This window comes from Moschus berezovskii, chromosome 7 (assembly GCF_049115385.1).
Source record: "Moschus berezovskii isolate FMDL1 chromosome 7, NW_MosBer_1.0, whole genome shotgun sequence".
NCBI lineage: Eukaryota > Metazoa > Chordata > Mammalia > Artiodactyla > Moschidae > Moschus > Moschus berezovskii.
Genome location: NC_142466.1, coordinates 47,960,000 through 47,984,579, shown reverse-complemented (window position 1 = coordinate 47,984,579; position 24,580 = coordinate 47,960,000). Strand labels below are relative to the sequence as shown.

At 37.0% G+C, this 24,580-nt stretch overlaps 1 protein-coding gene across 5 annotated transcripts in view; it reads right to left on the bottom strand.

Moving 5' to 3' along the window:
• The window catches only part of RFX3 (regulatory factor X3), a 327,736-nt gene extending 303,471 nt beyond the window's left edge, over positions 1-24,265 (bottom strand). For all 5 annotated transcript variants that reach the window (XM_055428303.2, XM_055428302.2, XM_088837912.1 and 2 more), the window contains exon 1: positions 24,026-24,265. The gene's annotated coding sequence lies outside the window, so the exon portion shown is untranslated. The remainder of the gene's footprint in view (positions 1-24,025) is intronic.
• Positions 24,266-24,580: the final 315 nt, after the last annotated feature.

The window sequence follows — 24,580 nt, the reverse complement described above, 5'->3', positions numbered from 1 at the left end:
CATAGGTAAAAAGTGAGGCCAACAATAATGGAGGCGGAATGGCTGAAGTAAGATTAACCGCAACTTACTAATTAAAGCAGAGAGATGGACACATAGGAATTCATTTCATTATTTCATCATATTTTCTATTTTTGTGTATCTTAACATTTTTTCTTAATGAAAAGCTAGGTAGGGGAGAATATGAGGGCAGACTTGCTTTCCAAAATCTTTCATATAGCTTACAAATTTTTTCATAAACATGGTGACGGTACAAACAAGCAGTGATACTAAATTTGACTTTATTTATTTATATTTTTAATGGCAAAAATAGCAAGTACTCAAGTTCAATAAACTTTGAACTACAGGCTGCTAAAATGTGGGAATATATGACTCACTTTAGACACAAATGCCTGGGCATATCTTCTAGTATAACCTCTTAACCAACCTTCAAGGAGGAAACCAGGATTAGAAATAAATATTACATACAAAGTCACATAAGTTCAAATAGAGAAATGTAGTTTATATGATTAAAACTCCACAGCAGTTTCCACTTCCTTAACTTAAATACATTAAAAACTATACTTTTGTATTATATATTTTGTACCATTTTTAAGTATTCCAATATAGTACAATACCCTCAAATACTGTCAAACCGCATGTACATTTCATAATGGATGACAGGCACATAGTGCTGAATATCTGACACTGAATTTGAAACGGAAAATACAATTTTGACATTAGTACACTGAAAAATTTTATTCAAAAAATATGAGTATGACAACCTAATTGTCAAAATAACAGAATTCAAGACAATTTCCCCCATTAGTAACTTTTATTTATCTAAATAATCTCATTTATCTCTTTTTGCATATACAAAATTTTACAAATAAATTTAATTCATAAGCCTATGCTGCTGCTGCTGCTAAGTCACTTCAGTCGTGTCCAACTCTGTGCGACCCCATAGACGGCAGCCCACCAGGCTCCCCCGTCCCTGGGATTCTCCAGGCAAGAACACTGGATTGGGTTGCCATTGACTTCTCCAACCATAAACCTATGAGAAGTCACAATTAGCATGACTGGATAATGACAGATATCTAGCCTATATAAACAAGGACTTTTCAGTTTCATATTTAAGACACTAACTATAGAAACCATCATATGCAAATATTCTTGGTTCTGTTTAAATTAGCCATATAAGTAAACTGAGAGCATAATCAACAAATAAGCAGTTTGGCTAGAGTAACTTCTATTTATCTATTAATTGTGATTTTTACCTTTTAATACTTCATGCATCAATTCTTTCCATTTTTTAAAATATACATTTTAGTGACAGTTACAAGAGTTTCAGAAGAACCTGTAACTTGTAAGCAGGTATGGTGAACTTAAAGAAATGAAAATCTCCTCTCTCCTCCAAAAAAAAAAAAGTTTTTAAAAGAGATTTCTAATCTTCCCAATCTCTTATAGAAACCAGTTTTTAGTCAACAGTTTTAGTCAATACAACTTCAAAAGTATATATAAATGAAAAGGTTGTATATTCAGAGAAAAGCATATAAAATGGATAAAAGGAAGCAAAGAGAAAGGGAGTAAGAAAAGTACTATGTAAGGACAGATGTAAACAGATAGGGCTCCTTATTTACAGAAGAAAATAAAGCTCTGTAGCTCTTCCTTTACAGAAGGAAGCCTAGCATCAATCAAGGCATCAATATAAACACATAAAGCCACATTTCAAGAAATAAACAATACTTACCTCTATAACATTTTGTCACCTTCTCTTTAAGTTTTTCCTAATTTCCCTATTTAAAATTTCCTTCACTCTCATCACCTACCCTCTCTATTTTTCCCTATAGCATTTATAACCACCTATTATAACATTCATTTATTTTCTCTCTCTCATTGCCAACTGTTCAACTGTAAACTCTTTGAGAACATAGACATGATCAATTTTGTTCACTGTTGTATCCTCCACCGCATCCTTTGCTTGGCCCATAAAGTAGGTGCCAATATTTACTCAAAAAATAATTGAAGATATAAACAGTGAAAATGAACTTGTACATCTAAACTGATTGCAGAAATTGAAGGGAACCCCTTAAGTCTGAAGAAAGGTCAAGATGACTTCATAACTGGTAGCAAATTTACCAAACAAAATCTCAAGAGATGATACAGAATAAACATATATTGGTTAAAAAAAGAGCTGGATGGATTTATGGATGATAGTTTCATAAAAAATAAAAACATTCTTCAGGGTAAAGTCTCCATAGTAGACATCAAAGCCAATTGTAACATCTCACAGTTCAACTGTAGTGGAACATCACATGTGCAACCACAGATCTGACTACTGTAATACCCACTCTGACACCAAGTGCATTGGTAAAACTTTGGAACTCAAGCCCTAATTTTGCACTTTGTGGACATCTCAGCAGAACAGTGAAGACAGGCAGCAAAATGAGAAACTAAAGAGTTTCAGGGTATTCAAAGTAGCCACCCCAAAAAAAATTGTCCCCCAGGTCTCTCCCACAGTAAACAGCATTAGGAATTTCCACAGTCTGCAACATGAGAAAATGGGAAGAAGGTACTGGATTCTACAAGGCACTCTTCAAATTCTGAAACTAAGAAACTACTCTTGTTAGACACAGCAATTTCCAGGCAAGTCTGAAATTTTATACACACAGACATATACACAAACACACACACACATGCAATGCATATATAGATACAGAGTTAGGTAACAAAATGTCACTTGAAAACATAAGAGGAAAAGAGACCTTGATTAGGTAAGCTCAAATCTACTCCCTGATGATGCTAATTTGAAGAAATAACAAAAACTTATGAAATCATTTCATTCCACTAAATTAATTTTAAAAAAACAGGAACTTTAAAAAATCCATGAGGAATACTATAACTGCATTGCTCAAATGGTCACTATAAAATCAGGGCTAGACAAAATTAGTTCAGTTCTGTTGCTTAGTCGTGTCCGACCCTTAGCAACCCTGTGGACTGCAGGACACCAAGCCTCCCTGTCCATCACCAACTGCCGGAGTCTACCCAAACCCATGTCCATTGAGTTGGTGATGCCATCCAGCCATCTCATTCTCTGTTGTCCCCTTCTTCTTCCACCTTCAATCTTTCCCAGTATCAGGGTCTTTACCAATGAGTCAGTTCTTCACATCAGGTGGCCAAAATATTGGAGCTTCAGCTTCAACATCAGTCCTTCCCATGAATATTCAGGACTGATTTCCTTTAGGATGGACTGGTTGGAACTCCTTGCAGTCCAAAGGACTCTCAAGAGTCTTCTCCAACACCGTAGTTCAAAAGCATCAATTCTTTGGCGCTCAGCTTTCTTTATAGTCCAACTCTCACATCCATACATGACTACTAGAGAAACCATAACCTTGACTAGACGGACCTTTGTGGGCAAAGTAATGTCTCTGCTTTTTAATATGCTGTCTGTTGGTCATAACTTTTCTTCCAAGGAGCAAGCACCTTTTAATTTCATGGCTGCAGTCAGCATCTGCAGTGATTTTGGAGCCCTAAAATATAAAGCCTGTCACTGTTTCCCCATCTATTTGCCATGAAGTGATGGGACCAGATGCCATGATCTTAGTTTTCTGAATGTTGAGCTTTAGACCAACTTTTTCATTCTCCTCTTTCACATTCATCAAGAGGCTCTTTAGTTCTTCTTCACTTTCTGCCATAAGTGTGGTGTCATCTATGTATCTGAGATTATTGATAATTCTTCCAGCTATCTTGATTCCAGCTTGTGCTTCATCCAGCCCAGCGTTTTTCATGATGTACTCTGCATATAAGTTAAATAAGCAAGGTGACAATATACAGCCTTGACATACTCCTTTCCCTATTTGGAACCAGTCTGTTGTTCCATGTCCAGTCTTAACTGTTGCTTCCTTACCTGCATACAGATCTCTCAGGAGGCTGGTCAGATGGTCTGGTATTCCCATCTCTTGAAGAAATTTCCACAGTTTGTTGGGATTCACAGAGTCAAAGGTTTCCGCATAGTCAATAAAGCAGATGTTTTTCTGGAACTCTCTTGCTTTTTCCATGATCCAATGAATGTTGGCAATTGGACCTCTGGTTCCTCTGCCTTCTCTAAATCCAGCTTGAACATCTGGAAGTTCACGATTCACGTACTGTTGAAGCCTGGCTTGGAGAATTTTGAGCATGACTTTACTAGCATGTGAGATGACTGCATTGTGCAGTAGTTTGAGCATTCTTTGGCATTGCCTTTCTTTGGGATTGGAATGAAAACTGACCTTTTCCAGTCCTATGGCCACTGCTGAGTTTTCCAAATTTGCTGGCATATTGAGTGAAGCACTTTCACGGCATCATCTTTTAGGATTTGAAACAGCTCAACTGGCATTCTATTGCCTCCACTAGCTTTGTTCGTAGCGATGCTTCCTAAGGCCAACTTGACTTCACATTCCAGGATGTCTGGCTCTAGGTGAGTGATCACACCATTGTGATTATCTGGGTCATGAAGATCTTCTTTGTATAATTCTTCTGTGTATTGTTGCCACCTCTTCTTAACATCTTCTGCTTCTGTTAGGTCCATACCATTTCTGTCCTTTACTGAGCCCATCTTTGCATGAAATGTTCCCTTGGTATCTCTTGAAGAGATCTCGTCTTTCCCATTCTACTGTTTTCTTCTATTTCTTTGCACTGATCACTGAGGAAGGCTTTCTTATCTCTCCTTGCTATCTATTCTTTGGAACTCTGCATTCAAATGGATATATTTTTCCTTTTCTCCTTTGCTTTTTGCTTCTCTTTTCACAGCTATTAGTAAGGCCTCCTCAGACAGCCATTTTGCTTTTTTACATTTCTTTTTCTCGGAGATGGTCTTGATCCCTGCCTCCTGTACAATATCAGGAACCTCCATGCACAGTTCTTCAGGCACTCTGTCTATCAGAACTAATCCATTGAATCTACTGCTCACTTGCACTGAAAGGGATTTTATTTGTGTCATACCTGAACGGTCTAGTGGTTTTCCCTACTTTCTTCAATTTAAGTCTGAATTTGGCAATAAGGAGTTCATGATCTGAGCCACAGTCAGCTCCTGGTCTTGTTTTTGCTGACTGTATAGAGCTTCTCCATCTTTGGCTGCAAAGAATATAATCAATCTGATTTTGGTATTGACCGTCTGGTGATGTCCATGTGTAGAATCTTCTCTTGTATTGTTGGAAGAGGGTATTTGTTATGACCAGTGTGTTTTCTTGGCAAACTTTATTAGCCTTTGCCCTGCTACATTCTGATCTCCAAGGCCAAATTTTCCTGTCACTCCAGGTGTTTCTTGACTTATACAACAGTTAAAAGTGATTTCTATAATTGATTAAAGATAATCTGAGATTTAATAATTATTCATTGATTGCTTCTATTAGGAAAAGATACTGGTTTTTGTGCTGAGTTCAAAAACCTACTGTGTAGTCATTTACCCTCTGGAATCTTAGGAACAATTTGGAAAGATCAAACATTTATAGACATAAATCTAAATCACAATTCCCTATCAATAGCTGTGTTAATAAGAAATTCATTAAAAATAAACTCATCAAGTTAGGGACCACTCTAAGTTTAGGAGAGATGAATTTGGGGAGACTGAGGAACACAGCTTACATAGAATAAATGATGAGAACCGAGTAACAGAAAAAGAAGGACGAGTCAGAATTCAGGTACAGACTGTACAGAGTAGTAACAGCAACTGCCATTGAATAAACACTTAGATGTCAGACACAGTGCCATTTGCCTAAGTCATCTAATGTAATTTTTTGAAACAGTAGTTTAAAGTAATCTGCCTAAGGTTAAACTACTAATCAGCAGCAGGCAGAGCTGGAATTCAAACCCAGGGTTGTCCATTCTGAAGTTCATGCTCTTAATCAGTTACATAACATCATAAACCAGGCTGGCAAGAAAAGAGCAGTTTACAGACCAGAATGATGAAATATAAGTTTGAAAATTTAAACTAAACTGAGTTTCCTAAAAACACAACCTATGGCAGATTTGAGGCACTCAATAAACAGTTCTTAAAGAATTCTGACAAATAGGCAATGAAAGATGCCAACACAAACAAAAAAACTCTGGGCTATATGAGAATATCCAAAGTATCTCCTTTTTAGATGATTCTATTAATTCATATTTAGAAACAGTTTTAATTTAAAAAATTAGCCAGATTATAAATTCATAAGCTATTAAGACCACACACCATGTTTCAGATTCTTCCCCTTTATATCCAACAAATCCAGCAGTCTAATATTTAGTAACTGTTAACTCTGTATTCAAACCTCAATTTAGACTTTTAAGTAATTAGCATTTTTTAATCTGAATAATTTGTATTTTCTGTTCCATTTTATGGCCCAGTAGGTATATGCTGGCAAATCAGGACTATAGTTAAGTTTAAAAGTAAATGATTGAGACGACCCCCACTCTCACTCAAAAACAAAATCCCTTTTCTTCAGTTAACACATAGTCGATTTAATGCACTGCATCCTGATTCTTAATTCTCATTAAATTAAAAAAATAAAACCATAAAGATTAAGAATGAGTAACTTCTAGGCAAAAATGCAAGAGCTAACTAATATTTCATCATACCTTTGTTTATCATAGCTCCTTTTTTATTGAAGGAGAAAAGAAATCCAAGGGGAACAGTTTTACAAGAAACGTTTGTCCACAGGGATTTACCTTGTTAAGAGCAAATGACAAATGGTTTTCCCCCATAGGAAACCTACTCCTGTTTTATATAAATGCATCCTTTAAGATTTGGTGCCACAAATAAAGCTGGTAAGAGCATCAGTTCAGTTTTTTGGTCAATTTCTCAGTCTCTCTTAGGTGGATTTTTTCAAATAATCAGCAGGGTTAGTGCTCAAATTGTTCATCTTTATCACAAAACAGGATACCTAAACTAATTTCAAGCCTAACCTCATAGGTTTACTTCCAAATCTAACACACACACACAAACACAGAAAAATAAGACAAAATCTCGGTAATCACTTATTCCTGCCACAGTCTCAAACTATTAATCAGTAAACAACAGATCCTTACAAAAACTCAGATTAAGAAAATAAGAAGTCACATAACAGCATGACTGCATATACTGCTTCTAGTTGCTATGGAGTACAGGGCAGTCCCTTCACATTCTCATTGGTTGGTTCTTTGACTTAAGAGTGCTGCAGCACCTTTAACTCCCAGCTAGGCAAGTCTCAACTTGTATAGCCAATATCAGCTGCCAGTGATTTTACTTTTGCTCAAGAGAGTGACCTAGAGGAACAAATATTTCCATTTCTATAATTAATAATTCATTAAATTTTTACAACAATCTTTAGAATGATTAGAATCACCCTTACCTCATCAAGTAAGTAAAGAGGTGTATGCCAAGTATGAAGATAATGTACACTAATACAGTTATTAGGACATACATCACTAATACCCAGAAAGGGGAAGTACAAATGATAGAGATTACAAATCTGCTATTTTTCTTTAAAAAAAAAAAAACAAACAAGCAAATATGGTACTTCCCCTTAGAATACAGCCTATTTAAGAGCACAGAAAACATTTTAAATTGCATTTCTATGTCATTTTTAAATAAAACAATTAAATAATGACCTGTATACCAAAAATCATAATTGACAATGATAAAAACTGGGCTTCCCTGGTGGCTTAGTGGTAAAGAATCCACCTGCAATGCAAGTTTGATCTCTGGGTAGGGAAGATCCCCTGGAGAAGGGAATAGCAACCCATCCCAGTATTCTTGCCTGGGAAATTCCACGGACAGAGGAGCCTGGCGGGTTCCAGTCCATGGGGTTGCAAAAGATACAACTTAGCAACTAAACGACAATAACATGATAAATTAAGATATATATTCAAAATTTGAATAGAGAATCATAAAGCTTTACTTTTTCTAGGAAAAATATGGAGCTCAGACTTGTAGATAAAATAAGCAAGTACTGTGAATATTTAAGGCAGTACATCTGAGTTGCCAGCCTTTAACGAAAGTTAAGTATACAGCATAAAAAGTATACAGCATGAGAACACTGGTCAAGGAGTGAAGAGTCTGGAGCTCAAGAGCCCCAGCTCTGATAAATGTTATACTTCCAAGTCACTTAACCTCCATTTTCTTTCAAATAAATGGGGGATGGAGGGTTGAACAAGATAACCTCCAGTCTGTTCCAACTTAAAAATTTTGTTTCTAAAATAAAACATCCTAATTACGTCTCTGCTGGAATCTAATTGTGCCATGTTCAGTTCAGTTCAGTCGCTCAGTCGTGTCCGACTCTCCGCGACCCCACGAATCACAGCACACCAGGCCTCCCTGTCCATCACCAACTCCCGGAGTTCACTCAAACTCATGTCCACAGAGTCGGTGATGCCATCCAGCCATCTCATTCTCTGTCGTCCCCTTCTCCTCTCGCCCCCAACCCTTCCCAGCATCAGAGTCTTTTCCAGTGAGTCAACTCGTCACATGAGGTGGCCAAAGTATTGCAGTTTCAGCTTTAGCATCAGTCCCTCCAATGAACACCCAGGATTGATCTCCTTTAGAATGGACTGGTTGGATCTCCTTGCAGTATAAGGGACTCTCAAGAGTCTTCTCCAACACCACAGCTCAAAAGCATCGATTCTTCGGTGATCAGCTTTCCTCACAGTCCAACTCTCACATCCATACATGACTACGGGAAAAACCATTGCCTTGACTAGACGGACCTTGGTTGGCAAAGTAATGTCTCTGCTTTTTAATACACTATCAAGGTTGGTCATAACTTTCCTTCCAAGGAGCAAGCGTCTTTTAATTTCATGGCTGCAATCAGCATCTGCAGGGATTTTGGAGCCCAAAAAAATAAAGTCTGACACTGTTTCCACTGTTTTTCCATCTATTTCCCATGAAGTGATGGGACCAGATGCCATGATCTTTGTTTTCTGAATGTTGAGCTTCAAGCCAACCTTTTCACTCTCCTCTTTCACTTTCATCAAGAGGCTTTTGAGTTCCTCTTCACTTTCTGCCACATGTGGAAACGTGTAAATCTAGCAACAGATCTTTTCACCTCTTTAATCTCTACTCTAGCATCGTGGCTACCCTTTTTGGTCAGCTATGCTGACCAGACATAGTGAAGAGGCAGAAGAATATACAGTAGTTAAGTAGAAACAGGGAAAGGCTGAAGTTGGGTCCCTGAGAAAGGAAGACATTCTTTCTAGGCGATCTGAAGCTCCAGCTTCATACTCAAAAGCTTAGCTGTTATGCAGACAGGTTCAGGTTCTAAAACACAAGTCAATTATTTGACAAAGCTTTCCTTCTCATGGTGTTCTCCCAAATCAGAACACTGTTTGCTACTGGGGAGTTACTCCAATAGAGAGTAAGTAGAGCAACATGATTTTCTCACATTAGAAACTGCTTAGTTTCTAAATTACATTAAAATACAAAGATAGTTGGTTCTCTTCCCTTATCAACATACAGAATGACATTAAACATTATTTGTTACACATATTATTCTGCTCATTACAGAATAATTTTCAACATGAATAATGGATTTAGCGTGGGGGAATAGACTCTAGCATTGGAAAATAAGCTTCTTTTATACTGTCTAACTTCAGTCACAGGCTTCCCTAGTGGCTCACTGGTAAAGAATTCACCTGCAAAAAACAGGAGATGCAAGTTCAATCCCTCAGTTGTGAAGACCCCCTGGAGAAGGAAATAGCAACCCACTCCAGAATTCTTGCCTGGGAAATCCCATGGAGAGAGGGGCCTGGCGGGCTACAGTCCATTTGGTCACAAAGAGTCGGACACGACTTAGCAATTAAACAAAAAGACATCAGTCAAATAATAAAACTAAGGGACTCTCCTCATTCTCTGAAGATAATAAAAAAACATTAAATTGCTTTGAATGATGTCATAAGTTTTCAGTACATTAACTCTTACCAATGGATGTCTCTTCATGTTCTATTATACCCAAGTAACTGAGTAGCTAACTCTGAAGGGAATATTTTAGAAGATAAATGGTTCTCTTCCCTGTCACCTTACAAAATGGCTCTTAACAGTTCATCCAAATCTACCCAAAAACAAGTTAAAAGAATGATGTACAGAACAGCAATCCCTTTCACCTCTAGCAGGTGTATATAAAGACAGTTGTTTTCCTGTGCCCTGCGAACAAGGGCTGCAGCTGTGTGCTTGTTCCCTTTAGCAATGACAGGTAGATTCCAAGCAGAAGAGGCTGCAATTAATAAACAAAGGACTTGACCAACAAATGAGAACAAACTTCCTGATGTACAAATGCTTTGCTGAGAAGAAACAACACGAAGATCAGTCACTCTTAAATATTTTGTCTTAAATTAATGAAAGCGTGGTTTCCATGGTTTCAAGGCTACACTGAATCTGTTCTTAACATTTGACTTAAACTTCTTCAGAGCAATGTAAAACAAAGTGGGATTCAAGTTCATTTCAATAAACAAATTATTTCATATTATACAGCTTTAAGAACAACAGAACGTAATAATCGTTAGGTCTGAGTGACAGACCCATGAGGGTTCAATATACTATTCTATATTCTCCACTATTAGTTTTTAAAGCTTCAAAATAAGAAAGTTTTAAGAATATATACATTTATGGTACACAGTTTTTCACTATACGCTGGCTTCCCAAACGTTAACTGCTTTGGATATCATATATACTAATCAGATACTCTAATAGAATATATTAATTTTTTATCTAACATTTAACTTTGTAACAATAAAAGAATTATAAGAAAACTAATGTAACTTCTCAGTTTAATTCTTTTTCTATATACAACATTAATAGTGAAGTCCCATACAATAATAGTCAAAGGTCCCAGATCTTATTGTAAATATTTCAGACAAAAAAACAAAAGTGGTGTTCATAAGAAACTTACATATAATTTGTTTCTCAGCTTCCTCTATTTGTTAAAATCATAGTAAGGCCAAGAAGTGATTATTCATCTAACAAATTGTTATACCATTCGTATTTTGATTTATCCATCTCACCTTATTTTTAACCTTTATTTCAAGGTTTCATCTAACTGCATTTTCAATGTCTCCTCCAATCCTTTGTTTTTAATCCCTCCAGATGTCTAAATATCATCTTGATCATTTCTGCCTTCTAAAATTTCAGATCTTAAAAAATATGTTCACCTAGCCAAGAATATCTAATTTTGTATCAAATATCTAATTTTTCTCCTTTCTTTCAAAATACTCCTTAAAACCCAATAGAAAGCCAAGCCATTTCAGGATTCCTAAATTAACCAAAATAGTACTGGCACTAAATACACATTGATATAAATTCTTAATTTCTCATTCAAAAATAAAGCTAAAGAACAAAGATATAAAACTACAAGCTTATAGACTAACGTATCAGTTTTCTTATGTCTCTGCTAGAATATTTTAGAATAAAATATTAGAAATAATGTTATTAATGATAGCAGTAATATTACTAAATATGCTTAATCTGGCCAAGTAAATTTCCTATGTAGCCCCTAATATCACCCTTCTTTTTCTCTATACTGTAGTCGTTATTCCTGTTCTAATTTTTCCAAGTATATGATTGAAAATTACCAAATTACACTCATCTTATACCATTCCTTCAGATTAAGGTGTTGTTCTAGGCATGCCTAGTCATCAATTATCATTCTTTCTAAGGTTTACAAACCAAAACATATGCTGGAGCTTCCAAAGCTCATTGACAATGCATCACACAAGACTGTGGTAGGATTTGGGAAATTCCAGACAGCTGTGTAAATTAACAAAAACACAGTATCATAGGTTCATATTATCCAAAAAAGATGTTTTCACTTTAAAGTTTATCAAGGACAGCATGAAGGAAGGTTCGTGACGTGTCAAGATCACTACAATGACCTCCTCCCACAAACGTCTCTGATCGTCTCCATTCCACGGTCACTGGCATTTCTATCAAGACCAGTAAGTATTCAAGTAAATCTAACTCAATCAAAAAATATTAAAATACATCACCTCCCAATTTCAAAGAGAAAATCCCACCTGACTTCCAAACCATCTACCTCTCAAACCTTTGCTGAAATATAAATCCACATCTATTATACAGCTGTACTCATTCAACATTATTTAAAAGGTTTTAAATTTCAAAACTAGGCAGATTTCTGAAAATAAAAGATCAAATGTTGATCCAGCAGCATATTATCTTAACCTACTATAATCAGAATTACAATTTTTGCCTTTAATAATTCAATTCAATTTCGGCATTCATGGCCTTTGTTAAGTAAAGGTAGCCTTTAAATATCACTGTATAATGTGAGGCACTATTAAAAATTGTTCCCCAATTCACAGAAAGGTCACTCAAAGAACTTAAGCCACAAAGTCCCCTAATTTTCTCTGCTTCAAGAAAATAACACTAATATTGTTCCAAGATATGCAAAATACAAAAACCAGTGGGCAAAAACAGCGTTGACCGAAGTTCTGAAGTACCAATTAAAATGATTTTCTATAGGTCTACACACAAACATATACATAAACACAAAACACTACATATAAGCTAAAATCCAGTTTTCTTAAGGAAAGTACACCCTCGAAATATGACTTGTTAAACAAAATAGCATGTTTTAAAAATGTCCTTTAAAAGCATATAAATGTGATCATGTTACATGATAAAAACAAATAATCTCACTTTATCTGGTGTCTGTGTATTAATATTTTATGTTGGGTTCACATCACGGCACATCAAAATATGCATATTGTATATTTAAGATGTAAAAGTGATTTTAAGATCACAAATATAATATCTTTTCATGTGTTTTTTTAATGACTCTTATGCTGACACTTCATTAAAACTCATCTCCAAGATTGTTATCAGATATAATCATATGCCAATCAGTGAAAGCCTGATGTGACAGACTACACTCTTTGGTTCTTTTAAAATGTAAGCCTCAGTAGGAATAGAGGAAAAATCTAGATTTTCTTGCAAAGAAAATATATCCACAAAACAATCTATCAAAGAAAAATGTAGAGAGGTGAATTTAAGTAATCATTTCTGTTATCTAGCACAGAAACTACATTTTCTCACTACTTACTCCTACCTCTCTAAATATGTGCATGACTAAATCACAATATAGACTCTTTAAAAGAGAAAGATATTACTGCATACCAATATACAAAGGGTGTTGTATGTACAATATACAAATACAGTTAAGTTTTAGGAGAAAAGGAATCAGACAAATATGAAATAATAAAATGCCTATCCTCCAAAAGTGTACATACCCTGATTAATACAACAACACAGGAAAGGAAACAGATCTGAAAGAAATACTGGGTCACTTTAAGTCATTTCTGTTCCCCACCCCACCCCACATGCCCTGCAATCCCCACTCGAATCTTTATTTCCACCAAAACTTCACAGTCCAGAAAACCAACTGGATAGAGTATGCAAAGCATACTCAATCATGGAAACAGAATATAAATTCTACATGTATCTCTTTCTTCCTGTCCTGCTCCAGCAGCCTCCCTTACCACCCCCACAACTAAAGCATTGAAGAAACAAATTTAACTGAGAAGCAAAGGGTTTCTAATTGCATGTTAATATAAACTATGCTGATTGAGACTGAGAGGGCCAGATGCATTTTTAAGGATGATAGTTTTATACTGAAATGTTTGAAGCCATCAAGCATTCAGATCTGTAATTCAGAAACTTGAATACATTTCTATTAATCAATAAAAAATAGCATTCAAATATTAAAAGTAATGATTAAAATCTGTTCATCTTTCATATACCCCTTATTAAACTGGTAAGAGAGGTAAGATGAGATCGAGCAGAATGTAAGACTTATATTAATGAACTAATGAAAAATCCTCTGAAATCTTCTAAGTGCATTTGCTAAATAAAGTACTGAGTGAAGTAAGTCAGACAGAGAAAGACAAATATCATATTTGGTATCTAAAAAATAGTATAAATGGATTTATTTACAAAGCAGAAACAGAGTCACTGATGTAGAAAACAAAACTTATGGTTACCAAGAGGGAAAGGGGAAGGAAGGGATAAACTGGGAGATTGGGGCTGACATATACACAATGCTGATGCTAAGTCACTTGAGTCGTGTCCGACTCTGCGCAACCCCATAGATGGCAGCCCACCAGACTCCCCCGTCCCTGGGATTCTCAAGGCAAGAACACTGGAGTGGTTTGCCATTTCCTTCTCCAATGCATGAAAGTGAAAAGTGAAAGTGAAGTCGCTCAGTCGTGTCCGAATCTTAGCGACCCCATGGACTGTAGCCCACCAGGCTCCTCCGTCCATGGGATTTTCCAGGCAAGAGTACTGGAGAGGGGTGCCATTGCCTTCTCCGACATATACACACTACTATATATAAAACAGATAACTAATAAGGACCTACCGTATGGCACAGGGAACTCTACTCAATACCCTGTAATGACCTCTGTGGAAAAAGAATCTAAAAAAGAGTGGATATATATATGTGTATAACTGATTCATCTTGCTATACACTTGAAACTAAGACAACATTGTAAGTCAACTATATTCCAATAAAGATTTTTTTTAAGTTATGAAAATGCATACTTCTTGACCAAAAGACATAATTTCTCTGCCAACAAACCTGAATTTAACAAATGCATATCCAAGTATAAACAATAAAAGCAACAATAATTGCCAATTCATCCCACAGCACGGCCCCAAAGCAGTCAAGAAGCTCTGAGAACTTACTCAGACTCCTTGACAGGATTTTAGCTCTTCTCAAAAGTAGCTAAATAGTATGAAGGGAAGAAAAAAGTCAAGGCTTTAGTAACTGGGGAAGAAATGCTGAAAAATGAGACCAACAGAAACTAATTTTTACTGCTTCTAATGAGAGTGAGCAAAGCTCCCAGAGAGAGCTTATCTTCCATGCCCCCACTTTGCCTGTCAATTTGCCTGTCCACAGAGTTGGGAAATCATGTCCTGTTTTAACTATCTCATTGGTGAGCAACAGGCAGGAGCCCCAACTGTCAGACACTTGTCTGGCACACAGACATAAAGGAGCTGGCGTGGCAGGAGCTCAAGCTGCGAAACTCAGCTTATTCCTATGTGGGTGAGGAAATCAGGGCACTTGGCCACAGCTCCCCTCAGGGGCCACTGAAATAGTGGAAGCTTCTGAAACTGTGCCATAGACATGGCCATTATGCTAGACCCAGGCTCTGGGTTTTCTTTGTTGTTCTTATCAGAAGAAACAACAGGCAAGCAAAATGCCATCAGTAAAGGAAACACTGATTCCAGGCTCCATGTTATTGGCATGTTTCCCTTTTCCCCAAGCCCGTCTCACCATGGAATCATAGACGATTAGCACTGGAAAGGGCTTTTTTTTTTTCTGATTGAAACCTTTTATTTATTTTTTATAAGTAACAGACCTTTAGGGCTTTACACAGAGTTAGAGTTCCTATCAGAGGGATAACAGTACCACAGCTGTACTGAATCCTCATGAAGGAGGCACACGAATGACTGGATTACAAGAGTTACAGGAATGAGAGCTGCTCGCTTCCCAGAAACTACAGCTCACAGAAAACCAACAAAGGCACGAGATACAGACCATTTACTTATGAATGTGTAAAACTCAAGAAAGTCCACATTATTCCTACAACATGTTGAAAGTGCTTCAGAATTCACACAATACTAATTTTCTTTTGGTTCTGGAAAGGGCTTTAGAGATCACACAGCCCTACTGTTTCAGTTTACAAATGGAGAAACTGAGACCTAGGAGGTTTAAGTGACTAGCCTAAGGTTTTTCACTTAGTGGCAGACGGCACATCAGAACGGAAGCATTTCTTCCTGCGGTGATTGAAGACCTTTATTTCTCAGCCTAGTTCCCCTATCTTCTCCTTGCCTATCACCTGTCAGTGTATCTGTCTCCTCAACCAATGTACTTTCATTTTCAGGCAAGCTGCCTCACTCTTAGCTCCTATTTTCCCTTGACCATTTTTGCCTAAACAGGAAGACCTCTCATAATCTCAACCAGGCACTGTGAAGTCAAGGCAAGCAATACTGACTGGGTATTACAGCTTCTGGCCAACTTCCCTGGTGGCTCAGCAGTAAAGAATCCACCTGCAATGCAGGAGATTCAGGTTCGATCTCTGGGTCGGAAAGATCCCTTGGAGAAGGAAATAGCAACCCACTCCAGTATTCTTGCCTGGGAAATTCCATGGACACAGGAGTCTGGCAGGCTACAGTCCATGAGGTCACAAAAGAGTCAGGTAAGATTTAATGACTGAACAACAAATTACAGCTTCTAATGAAAGCGGAGAAAGAAGAATCCAGGAGTTAAAAGTCAGCAATGGGCAGGCACATGTGACTATGCAAACAAGGTATTCTGGGACTAGAGATTCAACCAAAAGTGCTTAGCCAGAGGCCAGTACAGAGCTGGGACTAGGAAGAGAAACTTGTGGAGCATAATTATGCTCAGGCTACATCATTAGCGGAACAAGGATATGGATTTGTTCAAGAGGACAAAGTTTACAAAGATAATAGATGAATGAAACTGGTAAGAATGATATATAATCTTACCATCGAAGTCACATTTCCTAGCCTTTTTCCGAAAGTTCCCTTGAAAATGTATGTTAGATTCATTGGTGAAAGGAAGCAGAGATGGCTGAGCTGAGAGTCTGCCTATTTGATAAGTTGGGACTAATTATCTATAAAAATAATGTAAAGAAGTCATATAATTAATTGAACTGAACAGGAGTGGAAGGATGGGAGTAGGTAAGATGAAGGTGACGGGCAAAAAGCCTGTACAGTATACGATGCTTCAGCAAAAATGATGACACACAGTATCAGGTAAATTTTCAACTGTAAGGGATAAATCATATTTCCACTTTGAGAAAGATTGGGGCTATCTAGATCACTCTAAAATGAGAAAAACATTTCATTCTTAGTCAAAGTGCTTAGAAAAATAGAAACATAGTCAACTTACTGAACAGTAACTTTAGATATAGCAAGACAACTAAAATGATTCTTTCAACATCTTTAACGCCTTAACAAAGGAAATGAAAGGTGTTATTTTTCCTCTATAATTTCACATTATATGTTTTACCAAATAACATTCTTGAGGTTACTTTATACCACAAGATTGGGACTGGCAAACTCCTCCAAAATTACTTATTGCTACAGGTATATAAATGGTTACCTCACACACTTTTCTACTGTTACAATAACAATTCTAAGCAGTGCGTTATAATTGGGAATAACCCCTTGATGAACTCATCTTTATACAACTATTGTCATCATTATATATTAATGATTGCATTTTATATAAGTAGGGCTCAAAATGTTTTCAAATGAATTCATGTATAATAGACATGAGAAGGAAAATATAAATTGGACAATGGGAAGTGCAAGAGTTTATGAAGTGTTACACCATTAATTCTCAGTCTGAGATCCCTAGACCAGAAAAGGCATCCAACATAAAAATAATCCATTATAATAAGGTTGTAGAAAACTAAAACTAAAACTTTGGGCTAGCACCCTACTGTGTGTGCTCAGTCACTCATTTGAGTCTTACAGGCAAGAATACTGGGGTGGGTTGCCATTTCTTCCTTCAAGGGGTATTCCCAACCCAGGGATCAAACCCAGGTCTCCAGCATCTCCTGCACTGGCAGGAAGATTCATTACCACTGCACCAGCTGGGAAGCCCCAGCATCCTATTAATTCAGTGTAATAACAAGACTGGTTATTAAATGGTGATCCAAGCCTATGGTTGATAGCTTCGGACTCTTTGATTCATTTTTAAAAGGAGGGAAAGGGAATAATTATTTAATATGTAGATCACTGAGCAAAATCTTTCAAAACTTAGGACCCAATAGCATATTCAAAGAATTCTTAGATAGCAGAAATTTTAGACTGGGTATTTTCTCAGTATTCCATAAGAGCCAACATGTATTGAACACGTGTGTGCACGGGTGCCTGCATCTCAGTTGCCAAATCATGTCCAACTCTGCAACCCCATGGACTGTAGCCCAACAGGATTCTCTGTCCATGGGATTTCCCAGGCAAGAATACTGGAGTGGGCTGCCATTTCCTCCTCCAGAGGATCCTCCTGACCCAGGGATCGAACCCACATCTCCTGTGTCTCCTGAACTGGCAGACAGATTCTTTACCACTGAGCCCCTGGGCATATATCCTGTGTCAAGTAGTGAGGAAAGCACATTATGTGAATTGGCTCCTTTACTCTTCACAAAACTCTGTAAGGCAGGCTAAGACTGATCCATTTTTGACATAAGAAAACTGAGGCCAAACGAAGGGAAATAACCTGTCCAAGGTTTCATAGCTGATAAGATTATCTGAAATCTGCATCCAGAGCCTTGTGTTTTTAACCAATATATTTACCCTCAATCTATTTAAAAAACAAAACACACACCTATTTGATACTCTAAATACATTCCAACTTTTTAACTGATTTTTCATGAAATATGTCTTATAGTTTGATATGAAATATAAAACATCAAATATAAAGGTTTTGAAACAATGTCATAATACTTTAAATTCTTAGCAGCAAAAATTGGTTATGCCAATTTAATAATTTATTCATTAACCAATTCTGTTAATGAATTAGTAGGACCATATTTTTAAGGAGAAATGCCTAACCTATTTTAACAAGACTAATACTTTAAAATATTGTGATTCTCTATTGATGTTTTGGAGTCTCTGTGGCATTCCAACACATGAAATACTGTCTTATAAAGTCACTTTAAAAAAAAAAAATCACATTTTGCTGATTGTACTTAAACGTGGAACTACAGTACACATAAATCTATCATCTGGAGAAAAGCTGACTTGATATAACTGTGCCTTTCTAAGCTTACTTGAGGAAAACACTGACTACTACTGCTTCAGTATGTACCTTACATGTACATTACTACGGAAGCAGTAAAGTCAACGATGCAAGAACCCCACAGACTGAATTCAAGTGTTCTCCTAGAAAACCTCGCTGAACAAATATTCAGATATCTAAATAATATATGGTCACTTCCAGTTTAGAAGTATAAGGCACAGAGTAAAGCAAAGAAGCTAAAACTTTTCAGGTAATAAAGCCAAGTTAAATATTCAAACTAGACTATTCTAACAGCATGAAGTAGGGACCAAATTCTCCAGACAATTTCTATTCTTATTGCTGTTGATTTAATTAGCCTGATTACTATCATTACGATTTATACTTTTGAAATGGCTTTAAGATTACACCATAAAAAGCATACCACTAATTATGCCATATATAAATGTTATAAGGATATACAATATATTGATAGGTGCTGCTGCTGCTAAGTCACTTCAGTCGTGTACGACTCTGTGTGACCCCATAGACGGAAGCCCACCAGGCTCCCCCGTCCCTGGGATTCTCCAGGAAAGAACAACAATAACCAATTTACAGAGTATAAAGCCACACTGCCAAAATAGTATGATTCTCAAGTTAGCTAATTTTTTTAGATACAAATTAAAATACCTTCATAAGAAGATGATAAATGTATGTGCATATAGGACAAATGCTGACATTCAGATGATACCAAAGATATCAATCTTGATATTATTTTATGCTACGCTAATATATATTAGTTCAGAGAGACAGGCTTTGATATAAAACTGACAATTAAGACAGTATATTAAATTTAAACTCCAAAGAAATAAGGCTATTATATGCTTGAATGCATATGTAATTAAATTTTTTCTTTAAATAAAAGTTCTAATCAGATCACATTCTTTGTGATAATAATCTCTTGTTGCAAACAGCATAGCACCCTCTGGTGCATCTGTTGTAAGATGTATAAAATTTCCACCAAAAAAGGACAGAATTCAAGTGAAAATGAACCTTAAGAATCAATGAGTTGATACTCTTATTTCAGTACATAGTTTTAAACATTAATGCTTAAAAACAATTTTCACTTAAAAAGAGCACTAAAATCTTTAGTAATAATCAAAGTAGGTCAGGAAAATGTTTTCACTTGATAATATTTAAAATAACCAACAAAAAAACACCAGTTCTCAACACTTAATATTTAAATTAAAATAATGCTGCCAAAAAAACATTCAAGTATGGGACAGCAAAAGTTAACTTGTTACCTAATTTCACTTTACTCAAATCTGCCTTGGCTTTTTGCTTCAGATAAACTGCCCGTGTAAAGTGCTCCTGAGTACTTTTTCTGGATTCAAATGGAATTTATCACTGTTTAAAGAATTTGAAGTGTTTTCTGAAAGGACCTGCAGCTTACACAGCTCAAAAACAGAACAATATTCAAAAATAAAAGTTATGTTAATTAAATTAGGAAACTTATTAGAATAGTTCAAAACCTTTACTTTAAAAAGAAAAACAACTCTTCCTAGGAAAATAATTAACTCCAAAAGTATATTTTACTAAGAACAAAAGCAAAGGATACCACCTGCTTTAGACAGCTCATTTGTGAACCACTGGAAATCCCAACACAATGCACTAGAAATGAAAGTGACACCTGTTTAAAACAGCCATCTGTCCCTAACAAAGCTAGATTTAGTTAAATCCATTTAATCTTAGATTTCCAAAGTATGGGAACACTATGCACCTGTGAACAGAGAGGAATTTAAAATCTGTTTTCCCATAGCCACTGGGACTCTATACCAAAGAGTTAAAGTTAAATATTTCCACTAGGGAAACTAAGTTGTTTATTTTTAAAGTAACTAGATGAAGAGGATTTTTAGCCTAATGCTCAGTATAAAAACAAAGCAAGCAAGCAAAAAAAAAACAAGAAAACACTAGCAGATTTTTCATAATGTAAAGGTTTATGTCTTTGAAGACTTTGTAATTTGAAAAGTTTCTTTGTTTGGTATTCTCATTTCTTATACTCACTAGAGATCCAAAAAAAACCCAAAGTAACATTCTTACTACCCCATTCAGAAAAGTTCTTTTTAAACTCTTCTTACATATCTGATACTCTATCTTCTCTTTTAAATAAACACACATATGTACACATACTACAAACTCTGAGATGTAAAATCAAACTCCACCTACTGATTTCTTCAGTTGACAGTTCAGAGAGTACATAAAACATCAACCTTGTGAAGAACAATGAAACATGTTATCAAATTGTAACATGTATCATTTAAATAAAAGATTAAATATCTGATTCAAAATTCATGTTTTAATTCCTAATTTTTAATAGCAATACCTTTTTACCATTAAATGCTTCTATAAAAAAGACTGTTTAGGGTTAACATATATTAAATTCATAAACTGTAAGTTTTTGCATATCCTAAACTTATTAACTATAAACCTTTTGAGTGCAAGAGAATTTGAATACTGGAGGAATAATATACTATTTTTTAAATTAGCATAATCATCCAATATAATGAAAACATGGTGGAATGATGCATTTGAGAAGTGCATTTTAGTGTACTGTTATACATTTAAATGTACTACAGAAATATGCCTATACCATTTAATGCAATAGGCACAATAATATAAAAAGGCTGAGACAGACATTATGATGTACAATGAATCACAAATATTCAGCTATTCAAAATAAGTTACAAGTAACTCCTATTTAATAATTTTAAAGTTTGGACACTTCAGTTTTTTTTTAGTCTAATACAAACACAAGAGAATACCAACACATAGTCTCTCCTAGGAAAAATATAACAGGAAAAGAAAAATTAAGTGTTACCAAGTATTTATCCGTATGTTAAATTTAAAAATTTATCCTTTGTTAGTATTTCTGACTATTATTTACTTCATCCATATGAATAATGTTGACACACCTGAGTCCAAGGCATCTCCAGCAACAACTTTTACATCACATATGTGCTTTTAATAACGGATAAGTAATAGAATTCAAATTAAGTTCTGCTCTCAAAATACTTTGTGAATGAAAACCTAACTTAGAGAAAACCTGAGATAGTTGTAATGAGTGAAATGCCTCAAAAAAGTTCTTGGACACTGTCAATAAAAACATTAAGCTATAAAATTATGGCATATAAACTACTCGACTGAAAATGTATTATGTAAATGGCATAAAGTCTGAAACTGTCTCAAGAAAGTAAAACTCCTATTAACTTCAAAGTTTATAAGGACCCAGGAACTTCACCATCTAAAAGTGTTCAGGCATTTGACACTCACCTGAACAGAAAAAAAATACAGGTTAGAGATTTGCATGAAACCTAGGTTGGGGAGGGGGCGACAAATATAAAGAAATTTGAGTGCTTTGAGAAAATCTTCGTTCAGAACCAACATCATCTTCATTTAAAATACCAACCACAAGGAAATTAATTTTAAAAAAGAAAAGTTTTTAAACTCTAACTCTTATTTTACAAAGTATTAGCCTTAAATTGCATTACAATTACCCAACCTGCTCATTGACAATCTCAAGAATAATTAATACTGTCACATTATCCACGATCTGTTCTGTCGGGTAAATCAATATATGGTTTGCTGTTAGAAAAAAAGACTAAGTATTTAAAAATTCCAATTTGGAAACTTCAATATGTGCAAATAAAATAGTACATTACATTTGCTTTAGCACACACTATCAAACTCATTACTCATGATCTATTAATTAAACGTTGCGCTGAAAAATGAACAAATTTACAGGATCTCTAAAACTGGGTTACCTGTATCTAAGAGCCTATAACTTGAGGACTGACAAATATTCAAATATACAGAGAAAAATAGATTTTTGAAGCAAAGACCTAAAAAAGGAAAAAGTTCTCTCTCTTCAGCAGGCTTAACTCACTGTCCAAAGAAAACCAAAAACTGATATTAAAAAGACTGCTAAGTACACACATGCCTAGATCTTAACAACCACAAAGAAAAGTGAAATATACACACGTTTCAAGTTGAGAAGCTTCATACATTCTTTATGAACAACTTGACTTCAATTTCAACTCTCAGAGGAAAACGAACAGAGAAGATGAAGAAAAAAAAAACTCTTTAGAAGTACCATAACTGTCACAAATAACACCGTAAACAGTTCTCACAAAGCTTCCTTCTGTCCTTTCCCTGTTTGTAACACACAAAGTCTCATAACCATAATGAAAATTGTTAACACTCCACTGTGGGGAAGAAGGTTCATCAAAGTGAAATGGAACCTCACTAGTACCCCTCCCACCTCCACATGAAGGATAAAGCACTGTCAATAACTACTAACCAAGTATCACAGATGCCCTGCATCCGGTTTAAATCTCACACTCACACACAAACATACCATGAGAGAAAGAGAGAGGAGAGAGACTTAAAAAAAAAAAAAAAAAAGACCTTCTTCCCAGTGCAGCAAAGAACCCAGCCAAGAAGCCCCTGGTTCCAGTGTGTTTGCAAGGGGTGTGGGGGTAAAAGAAAGGGAGGAGGGAAGAGTGCTGAAAGGATATTAAGACTGTTTGCAGCACAAAGAAAACACAGTTTTAAAAGAAAAAAGAAAACCATGCAGCTGATGATGATGGTCAAAGAGCAGCACATTTAGCACAAGGCAAAGAGGGGCAAAAATGAAGGGACTAGGCGGTGAGAAAAGTTCACCGTTGTATAAGGATAAAAACAACAAAACCCGTAACAAGGCCCCACAAGTGAACAACAACAACAAAACACCACCTCTTGGGTCCCCCCTTGCACACTGTTGTCTATTTCGGTTTTGAAAGAAGCAGGAACCAAGCAGCTTTGAAAAACAAGAAAATCAAAGAAAGAAAGGGGGGAAAAATCCTTCTCTCTTCACCTGGCCCTGCTCCTCAGCCCCAGACCTAGGGGAGAGCCCCTCCGTCCGCAGCGCAGAACTGTGGCTCCCTCTCCCGCTCCGCTCGCAGCCCCCCGAGCTCCCGCTCCATCCCTGAAGCGCGGCCGCGGAGGGCCGGGGCCGGCGGGCGGGCGGGCGGCGCGGCGCCCACACCCCCGACCCCGCCGCGGCGCGCGCGGTCCATTGTAAACAAGCCCGGGGGACCGAGCCCCTCGGCAGCGGCGCCGCAGCTGCAGCCCCGGTGTCAGAAGTGAGACCCCCGCACAGCCACGCTCGGCTCGCGCACACACGGACACACACACGCACGGACACCAGCGTTCACACGCAGCCACACGCTCCCACACACATGTAGAGACCGAAGAATATTCACCTTGGCTGTGGATTATTGTGGTGTTGTTGGTGGGTGATGGAGATGGTGGTGGTGGGGAGGAGGAAGAGGAGGAGGAGGAGGAGGAGGAGAGGAGTAGTTGTTGTTGATGGGTAACAGTCGCCAGGACTACGGTGACTATGGCGCTTGATTCACAAGGCAACGGTTGCTATAACTCACAAAAGAGAGAGAGAGGGAGAAGAGAGAGGGAGCGAGAGGGAGAGGGAGACACTCGCACGGGGAGGGGTGGGGGAGGGAAGAGAGGAGGAGGCGGGGCTGCTAGCGGCCGGAAGGGGCGGGCCCAGTTCCGTGACGGACAACCCCCGAACCGAGTTGCCGGGGGGAGCGAGAGCTGGTTTCCGAGAAAGGATTCCAAAGAGACGCGCTAGGTTTGGCAGGGGCTGAGGTTACCCCCCGAGTCCCCTCGGAGGTACGCTACTACACGCCCTGCCGAGGCTGGAGGACGAATTTAGGGCCGTGGCGCGAGGGACACTTTCTGTGAAACGAGAGCTACCAGTCGCAGCAGCCTGCATTGTGCCAAGAAGCCTCAGAGCGGAA